Source organism: Mobula birostris, chromosome 22 (genome assembly GCF_030028105.1).
Source record: "Mobula birostris isolate sMobBir1 chromosome 22, sMobBir1.hap1, whole genome shotgun sequence".
Taxonomy (NCBI): Eukaryota; Metazoa; Chordata; class Chondrichthyes; order Myliobatiformes; family Myliobatidae; genus Mobula; species Mobula birostris.
The window spans coordinates 36,913,398-36,923,739 of record NC_092391.1 but is presented as its reverse complement, the minus strand read 5'-3'; the positions used below and the strand labels follow the sequence as shown (position 1 = coordinate 36,923,739).

The following is a 10,342-nucleotide window of genomic DNA, read 5'->3' as shown; positions in this document are numbered from 1 at the left end:
GGGCCTGTACTCACTGGAATTTAGAAGAATGCATGGGGATGTCACTGAAACCTACTGAATATTGAAAGAACTAGACAAGGTGGATGTGGAGAAGATGTTTCCTCTGGTGGGGGTAGGTAGCCAGAACTAAAGGGCACAGCCCCAAGATTGAGGGGTGACCTTTTAGGACAGATGTAAGGAGGAATTTTTCAGCCAAAGAGTGATGAGTCTGTGGAATGCTCTGCCATAGACTGCGGTGGAGGACAAGTCTGTGGGTATATTCAAAGTGGAAGTTGATAGACTCCTGATTAGTTGGGGAATCAAGGGATATGGTGAGAGGACAGGTGTACGGGGTTGAATGGGATCTGGTATCAGCCATGATGAAATGACGGAGCATTGAATGGCCTAAATCTACTCCTACGTCTTATGGTTTCATGGTCTTACAGACCCAAATTATTCAATTCATGCACATTAGAAAACAGGTGGAAAACTTCTAAATGCTATGGCTAGGTGATCCAACTGAACAAAAATTCCTCTGGCAGTTGACACAGCCACTGGGCTAAATCCTCTAAATTGATGGTAGTGTAGTGTTGGATTGTGGTCTCAGTGGTGGTAGGGACGGCTGCTAGGGCTTGATTTTGTTCGTCAGTTCCACATTCCTGTTTAACTTTTACATGACAGAGTGGGCAAGCCTCAAGCACATTGCCTTCATCTCCATCCAAATGATCATCATACCAGATATCCTCGTCAGCCATGGTAATCTGTTTAGATTTGGAGCATTCAGCATGCTGTGATCATGCTCATGCTGCGTCACCTAAAATTGTGCTCTGGGAGCTTAAAGAGGCCAACACATTGCAGTTGCTTGTTTTCCTCAGAAAGCTCTGCTGTTTCAATACTCAACTTCCACAAAATCATAAATATTCACCCTACTTGAGGCAAATGATCACTCGTAATGGAAAAGCTATATACTTAAGGCATTGTGATACATCATGGGGTAATTTAGCAAATACCTTCTCCCAACATATGAGGAGACTCCATATACTTAGAACATTTGCTGCAATTCCAAAAAAAATTATCAGAGTTATCCATCCATCTGAGGACCTGATAAGTCTCAGGTGTGATGCTACTTGACTGGCTTGTCAACCTCCACTTTTAATCAAGTCAAGTCACTTTTTTATTGTCATTTCGACTGTAGCTGCTGGTACAGTACACAGTAAAAATAAGACAATGTTTTTCAGGACCATGGTGCTACATGAAACAATACAAAAACTACACTGAACTACGTAAAACAACATAAAAACTACACTAGACCACAGACCTACCCAGGACTGCATAAAGTGCACAAAACAGTACAGGTATTAAAATAAATAATAAACAAGACAATAGGCACAGTAGAGGGCAGTAGGTTGGTGTCAGTCCAGGCTCTCGGTATTGAGGAGTCTGATGGCTTGGGGGAAGAAACTGTTACATAGTCTGGTCGTGAGATCCCGAATGCTTCGGTGCCTTTTGCCAGATGGCAAGAGGGAGAAGAGTTTGCACGAGGGGTGCGTGGGGTCCTTCATAATGCTGTTTTCTTTACAGATGCAGCGTGTGGTTAAGAACCCGGTGGCATGGTGCGAAGACAATAACCTATCCCTCAACGTCAGAAAGATGAAGGAATTGGTTGTTGACTTCAGAAGGAGTAGCGGACCGCACAACCCAATTTACATCAGTGGTGCACAAGTGGAACAGGTCAAAAGCTTTAAGTTCCTCGGGGTCAATATCACAAATGATCTGACTTAGAACATAGGACATAGAATAGTACAGCATGAAACCCCGATGATCTTCTCAGCTGACCTCACTCTCCGCTGCAGGGTCTTGCGATCTGAGATGGTGCAATTTCCGAACCAGGCAGTGATGCAGCTGCTCAGGATGCTCTCAATACAACCTCTGTAAAATGTAGTGAGGATGGGGTAGGAGATGGACTTTTCTCAGCCTTTGCAGAAAGTAGAGATGCTGCTGGGCTTTCTTTGCTATGGAGATGGTGTTAAGGGACCAGGTGGGATTCTGCGCCAGGTGAACACCAAGAAAATTGGTATTCTTAATGATCTCTACTGTAGAGAGTGGCGCTCCGGGTCCTCCTGAAGTCAACGACCATCTCTTTTGTTTTGTTCACATTCAGAGACAGATTGTTGGCTCTGCACCAGTCCGTTAGCCGCTGCACCTCCTGTCTGTATGCTGACTCATCGTTCTTGCTGATGAGACCCACCACGGTCGTGTCATCGGCGAACTTGATGATGTGGTTCGAGTTGTGGGTTGCAGCACAGTCATGGGTCAGCAGAGTGAACAGTAGTGGACTGAGCACACAGCCCTGAGGGGCCCCCGTGCTCAGTGTGATGGTGTTGGAGATGCTGCTTCCAGTCTGGACTGACTGAGGTCTCTCAGTCAGGAAGTCTAAGATCCAGTTGCAGAGGGAGGTGTTCAGGCCCAGTAGGCTCAGCTTTCCAATCAGTTTCTGAGGAATGATTGTGTTGAATGCTGAACTGAAGTCTTTGAACAGCACTCAAACGTACATGTCATTTTTGTCCAGGTGGGTTAGGGCCAGGTGGAGGGTGATGGCAATGGCATCGTCTGTTGAACGGCTGGGACGGTACGCAAACTGCAGGGGGTCCAGTGAGGGGGCAGCAGGGTCCTGATGTGCCTCATGATGAGCCTCTGGAAACACTTCATGATGATGGATGTGAGTGCAACGGGACGGTAGTCGTTGAGGGAGGACACTGAAGATTTCTTCAGCACAGGGATGATGATGGCGGCCTTCAAGCATGTAAGAATGACGACACTACTCAGGGAGATGTTGAAGATGTCAGTGAGAATATCTGCTAGCTCCTATGGAGTGTAATGGGCTGAATTCATCAGGCCCAAACAACTGATGTGTCGAAGGTCTGGTATGATGATCATTTGGATGGAGATGAAAGCAATGTACTTTCCAAGTGTAATAATGAGCATTCAAGCACAACAAAATAACTTAAACCTAATTTATTATCACAAAATAGAAAGCACAAATAAACCAAACAAACTACTACATAGCAAGTCAGGAAGAATTGTTTACAAATCACATATGCTACAGATAAATGTGTGGTGGAGGGTATATTGACTGGTAGCGTCATGGCCTGGTATGGAAAAGCCTACAAAAAGTAATGGATGTGCACCAGTCCATCGCAGGTAAAGCGTTTCTGGGAGCTCATCTTCATGGAGTGTTGTTGCTGGAAAGCAGCATCCATCATCTAGGTCCACCACCATCCAGGCCATGCTCTCTTCTCACTGCTGCAATCATGAAGAAGGTACAGGGGCCTCATGGCCCTGTCACCAGATTCAGGAAAAAAATATTATCCTCAACCATCAGACTATTGAACCAAATGAGATAACTTCACTCAGCCTCACTTGCCCCCATCATTGAAATGTTCCCACAACCTATGGACTCACTTTCAAGGAGTCTTCATCTCATGTTCTCGATGTCTGTTGCTTATTTATTTATGATTAATATTATTTCTTTTTCTTTATCTTCCTTTTTATATTTACAGAGTTTGTTGTTTTTTTATGCACATTGATTGCTTTTAGTCCTTGTTGGATAAGGTCCTTCACTGCTTCTGTTGTGCTTCTTGTAGTTACTGTGATTGCCCACAAGAAAAGGAATCTCAGGGCTGTATATAGTGACATGCTGTATATGTACTTCGACAATAAATTTAATTTGAACTTTGAACTTTGGCATTTTGAGTCAAAACCCTGCTTTTGGACTGTGCCTCGCCTGTAGACACAAGATTTGAACTCATGGATTTGAGGCATTCATTGCTGCATGATCTATGGATTAATAACTTCGTACCAATCCACTATGGTATTAAATTCCTGGACTTCCAAGCTCTCCATTCAGCACCAGTTAATATGTATCTCTGTTGTACCATTGTCTTCCATGTGCATTGGGGAGTCAAATACATGCTGATTTCCCATCTCTCCTTACTATATCAGGGCGTTCTAAAGCAGGGGCATACTGGAACGCTACCCGTTCATAGGTAAGCAGCTTTGTTTATTCAGAGAGGGAATTGCTATCCTGAATATTACAGCTGTTTATCAAACACACGCTCTCTTTATGAACTGACATGGAATATTAATGACAATATGACCTGTACAATCTGCCTTGTTTTGCAGTATTCACTAATAACTTTAAATCCATCTGTCTTACAGCGTATTGTTTAAGGACTCACGCTGAGGCAGGTATAGAGACATAATTGTATTGTCAGCATCTAGCTTGTGTGCAATGCCCCTTAAAAAGATACAATAGATAATCAATCAGTATTTGTTGATATAAAAAGCTAGAGGGAGCGCTGTATAAGTAGCTGCAGCTTTTGATTTCTCGTATATCACCATTTTAAAACTCTGACCTCAGTCAGCTAATTGCTGCTTCAGCCTTGTCTGAATGCTCGTAGCAAAGGAACAAACTCACAGACAGCAGCAGAAATACACAGTGGGCTGCCAGAACTGAACAATGTCTGTCAAGGACATCAAACTGTAAGGTGTGCAGCAAACTAATAAATAGAACATTATGAGTCCTTGTAATTATTTCTCTTATGCATGGGTTTTGGTGTCATGGTCATTTGAACTGACCACAATTGCATTGTTAACAGTAAAAAAACAGCTGTTGGGGTAGTAAGATAAAATGGGTGATAGACAAATTCTCAGTGATAAAGGGGAAAATAAATGGATTTGACATGAACTATTGATGTATCTGCATAAGTTCTTCAGGACAAGCCAAGATGAATTTTACCCTCTTTATCCCTCTGACCTGACATATTTCAATCTTCCCTGTTTCATTGTTTAGTGTATATATTTCTCTGTAGTATCCAGGACATCTTCAAACACCAATGCTTCAAAAAAGTGGTGTCTACCCATTAAGGACTCCCATTACTTAAGTCATGCCTTGTTTTCATTGTTACCATCAGGGAGGCACACACTATGATTCAGGAATGGCTTCTTCCCCTTTGCCATTCGTCTCCTGAAGGGGCATTGAACGTATGAACACTATCTCACTACTTTTTTGTTTCTAATTTTGCACTACTTGCTGAATTTAACTATTTTATAACGTTATAGACTTACTGTAATTCACAGTTTTTTTATTGTTATTTATTGCATTATACTACTACCGCAAAGACAACACATTTTACAATGTATGAAGTGATATTAAACCTGATTCTGATTCTGATTCTAGCCACTTGTAACTCTTTGCAGAGTAGAAAACAGGAAAGAAGCTACACTTGCATTCTCACACAAAATGCTGGAGAAACTCAGTCGGTCAAGCAGCATCTATGGAAAAGAGTAAACAGTCGATGGTTCTTTGGGTTGCATTCTGCTTTCCTTGTTCTCAAGACATTCCAAAACATTTTTGCAGACAGATAAGTACTTTCTTAGGTGTAGTCATTGTTTTATGAAACTGTCAATCCTGATGTATTTAATGATCCGCAAGTATCAATGATATGGCGGGGTGTTGTTTGGGGAATAAATATTGACCTGGAAAGTAAAGCAAACCTTATCTTTAAACAATACCATAGATTGAGAGAGACTGCACTTTATTTTGATATTTCAAGTAAGGCTCCAGAATGTCTCCCCAGTAGTTAATACAATATTTTCTCCATAATCTAAATTATTAAAAAGACAAGATAAACTAACACAATACTAGAAAATGGATTGCACCAAGTTAACATTGAAAAGTCATCCTGTGTATTGCCAAAACTAATTTGAGAGACCCCATTAAAATTTTGTGAATTTGTTCAAAAGCATGTGTACATCTGTGCTGGTGAGCTGTACCTCCAGAAAGAAGTGTTAATGCATTTCCTGGATGAATTCCTATGGGATCAGGATAAACCAGTGCAACTGGTTGGTGTGGGAACCACAGAAGTGTACCAGCCTTTCAAGGACTCTTCCCCATGGCAGGTGGAGAGAAGCAAAGCACCCTGCAGCTTCTGCGAAACTGCTGTGTGGTAGAGGTCAGACCTATGATGGGACAAAGATGCAAGATGCATGGCAGGAGATCAGCCCTATTTGCTGGAAGGGGAAGAAGCATGTAAAGAGCTTGGAGGAGATTGTCATTAACTCCTCGGAGATTGACAAACTTTATACTTTATACTTTATTGTCACCAAACAATTGATACTAGAACATACAATGATCACAGCGATATTTGATTCTGCGCTTCCCGCTTCCTGGATTACAAATCGATAGTAAATATTAAAAATTTAAATTATAAATCATAAATAGAAAATAGAAAAATGGCAAGTGAGGTAGTGCAAAAAAAAACGAGAGGCAGGTCCGGATATTTGGAGGGTACGGCCCAGATCCGGGTTCAGCAGTCTTATCACAGTTGGAAAGAAGCTGTTCCTAAATCTGGATGGATTGTGTAGGGTTTCCAAACCCTACACAAGGATGAAAAGTCATGATTTCACAGGATGCGTCAGTGATATCAGGGGTTATTTTAAATTACTGTTCTCTTGTTCTGACAGAAGAAACGCATCCTACATGTTAGTGGCTATCTGTTTGGTCGGAATAGGGAGATGCAACTAGTTAGCTGATTGGTTTCTTACAGGAGCAGAGATAAATCATGTGAGAAATGTCCTTCCCTCTGCAGGGCAAACGAGAGTAAACCTCTAGCTCATATGCCTTACCATCATGAGCAGAATCTGCCTCAAATTTCCCCGAGTCCATTGTGAGAAGAACAAACACCTCTAGCTCAGGGTCTGTCAGGCAAGCCAGCCTTAGCTCTTGAGGTTGAAACAATGGTAGCATATGTGCGGGAATTTTTTTTAGTTGTTGAGGCACAGGGTGGAATAAGACATTCTGGCTCTTCAAGCCATGCCGAACCACCAATCCCCAACTTAATCCTAACCTACTCACAGAACAATATACCATGCCCAGTTAACCTATCAACCAGCACGTCTTTGGACTGTGCAAAGAAACTGAAGCACCCGGAGGAAAGCCATGTGGCACAGGGAAAATATATAAACTCCTTACAGAAGTGGGAATTGAACCTGGGTTGCCTGTATTGTAAAGCTTCATGCTAACCATTATGCTATTCTGCCACCCATGAGGTAGCCTTTCACTGTTCTGAGAGTCAAAGGAACAACATTGTAGTTCCTCCTCTCAAGTTTCAGCAAGTCATCTGTGACTATATGCTCTCATATGTCAATCTTACTCGTGCCTGAAGTTCAATATAACCATACTGTTTCCTCAAACAACTCTTTGAGGATGCATGAAGAGGGGCATTCTCCTCTTCAGTGATCAAAGACATCTCCATGGGCCTGATGTAAAGGGAACAGATTTCACACAACCATTGACATTGTGCTTTGCCATTGAAACCCACCAAAATCTCATTGAAACAGAAAGGTATTTGGAGCTTAATATATTTATTTCTTAATATATTTTTAATTAATTTTAAATAATTTTAATACACACATAATTCATGCTGCCCTATTATATCTCTACATAAATGACTAGTTATTATACTTTATACTTTATTGTCGCCAAACAATTTATACTAGAACGTGCAATCATTACAGCTTCCCACTCCCTAGATTGCAAATATTAAATATTACAAATATTAAAAATTAGTAAATATTAAAAAGTTAAATTATAAATCATAAATAGAAAATAGAAAAATGGAAAGTAAGGTAGTGCAAAGGTAGTGCAAAGAAAACGAGAGGCAAGTCCGGATATTTGGAGGGTACGGCCCAGATCCCAGTCAGGATCCGTTCAGCAGTCTTATCACAGTTGGAAAGAAGCTGTTCCCAAATCTGGCCCTACAAGTCTTCAAGCTCCTGAGCCTTCTCCCGGAGGGAAGAAGGATGAAAAGTATGTTGGCTGGGTGGGTCGTGTCCTAATCTAATTGGAATAAAGTTAAAACTTTATTGTACTTTATAAAGTTAAAACCAATCATCTCTTATCTAGCTGACATTATTTTATATTGAAGTCAGCTGTCTTTTTGAATGATTTGCTCATTCTTCTGGGTAAACTGAACTGAGTTTTAAAAAGAGGAAAACAATTTAATTCAATTTATCAATAGTTGATCTTGCTAGTCCAAATCATTTCAGAGATTTCCTTCCTCCAAAGCAGAGATTTCAAAATGAACATTGACACATCACTAAGGTGCTGAATATCAGGGGTTGCATCATCACTTCTCCATTTAATTTCTTCAGATCTTACAAGTTACAATGCTGTTTGAGTACTGGAGCTTGCAATTCCATTCACTTCACTATGACAATCATAAACTCTTAGGTTTTGTAACTTCAAAACATCAAATATATTCAAAGAAAGACATGGGAGTCCAAAAAGTGGATCTAACTTTGAGTTTATTTTAAATGAGGTGTATGTACATTACATGGCAGTGCAATGATGTTTGTAATTAACATATTTTACTTATAATCCGTAATTAATTTTTTTAATAAACAAAAATGCTTAATCAAACTATATATATATGGGAGTAAATATATAAATCTAACCTTTTAACCTAGAGCATCAAAAGTGGAGGAATTGCATAGTAAGTTAGTACTGACTGCAAAGTTTGTTGCTATTTACATGCTTCCCTGATGGGTTAACATTCGAAGTGGTCAGGAATGTAAAGTGAGCAGCATTATATCTGCTGGCAGTTTCAGAAATGACCAGATACTTTGTTTTCTAACAAAGATAAAGGAATCATGAAGCTGTGCCACTGCTCAATTGCATTATGATTTTCCAGATGTGCTGCTATTGCTTCTTTAATAATTCATCCTATTAAGAGTCTGTGTCGGGTACTGAAAATCTTTTAGTTTCTATGTTTAAAGATGGCTAGTATTTCATTGGAGACAGCTTAGGAAATATTGTCTGGAATGATTTCCATTACAGAGGGGTGCTCAGATGAGAAAAGGTTAAACATGTTGGCACTCATTTTTTTAGAGTTTATAAAAATGATCAATAATTTATTGAAATGTGCAGGGGATCAGATAGGATAAATACCAAGAAGGTAATTCTTTTTATTGACAAGATCAAGAACTAGAGGGCATAGTCATGAGGGGAAGCCTGTTCAAGACTGAAATACAAAGAATCTCTCATAAGGTTGTGAGTCTTTATAACCCTTTGCTACAGAATGTTGTGGGGTGCAAAGTTATGGTGTGTATTCAAGATAAGGGATGGAGAGTATTTCTAATCAGAAATGTGTGTGGCTCTGTGGCGCAATGGACAGCGTGTTGGACTTCTAAGAGTGAACTGAAGAGTAATTCAAAGGTTGTGGGTTCGAGTCCCACCAGAGTCATCATTTAACATTTTCTTGTAGGGTTGAAGAGGGGAAAAAAGGATCAGCCAAGATTAAATGGCGGAGCAGACTCGATGCCAAATGGCCTAATTCTGCTCCTGTGTCCTATGGTCTCTTATAGTAATGGAATCAGTAGTAATAGGAAAAAGGCAGAAAATGGGCAAGGAATATCAGATCAACCATGATACTAATGAGTGGTGGGACAGGCTCAAGAGTCTGAATGGTGACCTGCTGACGCTATATGTCCTGGTCCTTTTGTTGAAGTTGTAGAGTATACTGTGTCAATCTGTAACGAACTAAAAATCCAGATATGAAAAGGTGGGACTACAAAATTATTTTCATTCAGAAAGGACTAGCAGATAGTTTTCAGTAGATACAATGACAACAGGGAGGCACTGGCAAGGAGGCATAGAATCTATTGGTAGTTCATCTAGTTTAAGATGGCACTGGTGAAGCACAGCAACAACTTGCTGGCAGCAAACACAACTATTCACTGCTTCATTGTTCACACATTTTCTTTTGGAGTAGGGCGTTTGAACTGCCAGTATAACCTGGAATTTTTTGTGTTGCGAACTGAAGACTCAAATGTGCAGGATGGTTGCATTGTGGCATGTTGAATTGAGGCAGTGAGGCCCGGGCCTGAGAGCAGGGAATGAACCAATGTTTGACTGTTGCTGGAGCGGTCTTGGAGCAGATTTGAAATGGCATATCTGAGGCAAGGCAGCGGAGCCTGGGCCCAAGAGTGAGGAGAAAACCAAAGTTTGACAGATTTAATCACTGGGCCAAATTGGAAGGGCTGGTATATGCTGAATTGAGGTGGTGGGCTCTGGGCCTGAGAGCATATCAAAGTGCCAGAAAGTGAGCAACGACTCACTGTTTGGCACCATTTAAGCACAGGGCTAGATTGAAAAGATCCGGTTGTTGGGTCATGTCACCACTCTGTGAGGCTTACCCATCTCTACACTGAACTTAGACTGTGGCCTGCAACTAATGGGTTCCTGGACTGGCTGCAGTGATGACCAGACTCGTGGCCGTGAACTCATTTTCCTGAAGTTCAA

The 10,342-nt window shown here is 40.9% G+C and overlaps 1 non-coding gene across 1 annotated transcript; it reads left to right on the top strand.

Moving 5' to 3' along the window:
- The first annotated feature begins 9,193 nt into the window (after positions 1-9,193).
- trnar-ucu (transfer RNA arginine (anticodon UCU)) lies at positions 9,194-9,284 on the top strand. The gene is given in 2 exon segments: positions 9,194-9,230; positions 9,249-9,284. It is a non-coding gene; the product is annotated as a tRNA-Arg (tRNA).
- Positions 9,285-10,342: the final 1,058 nt, after the last annotated feature.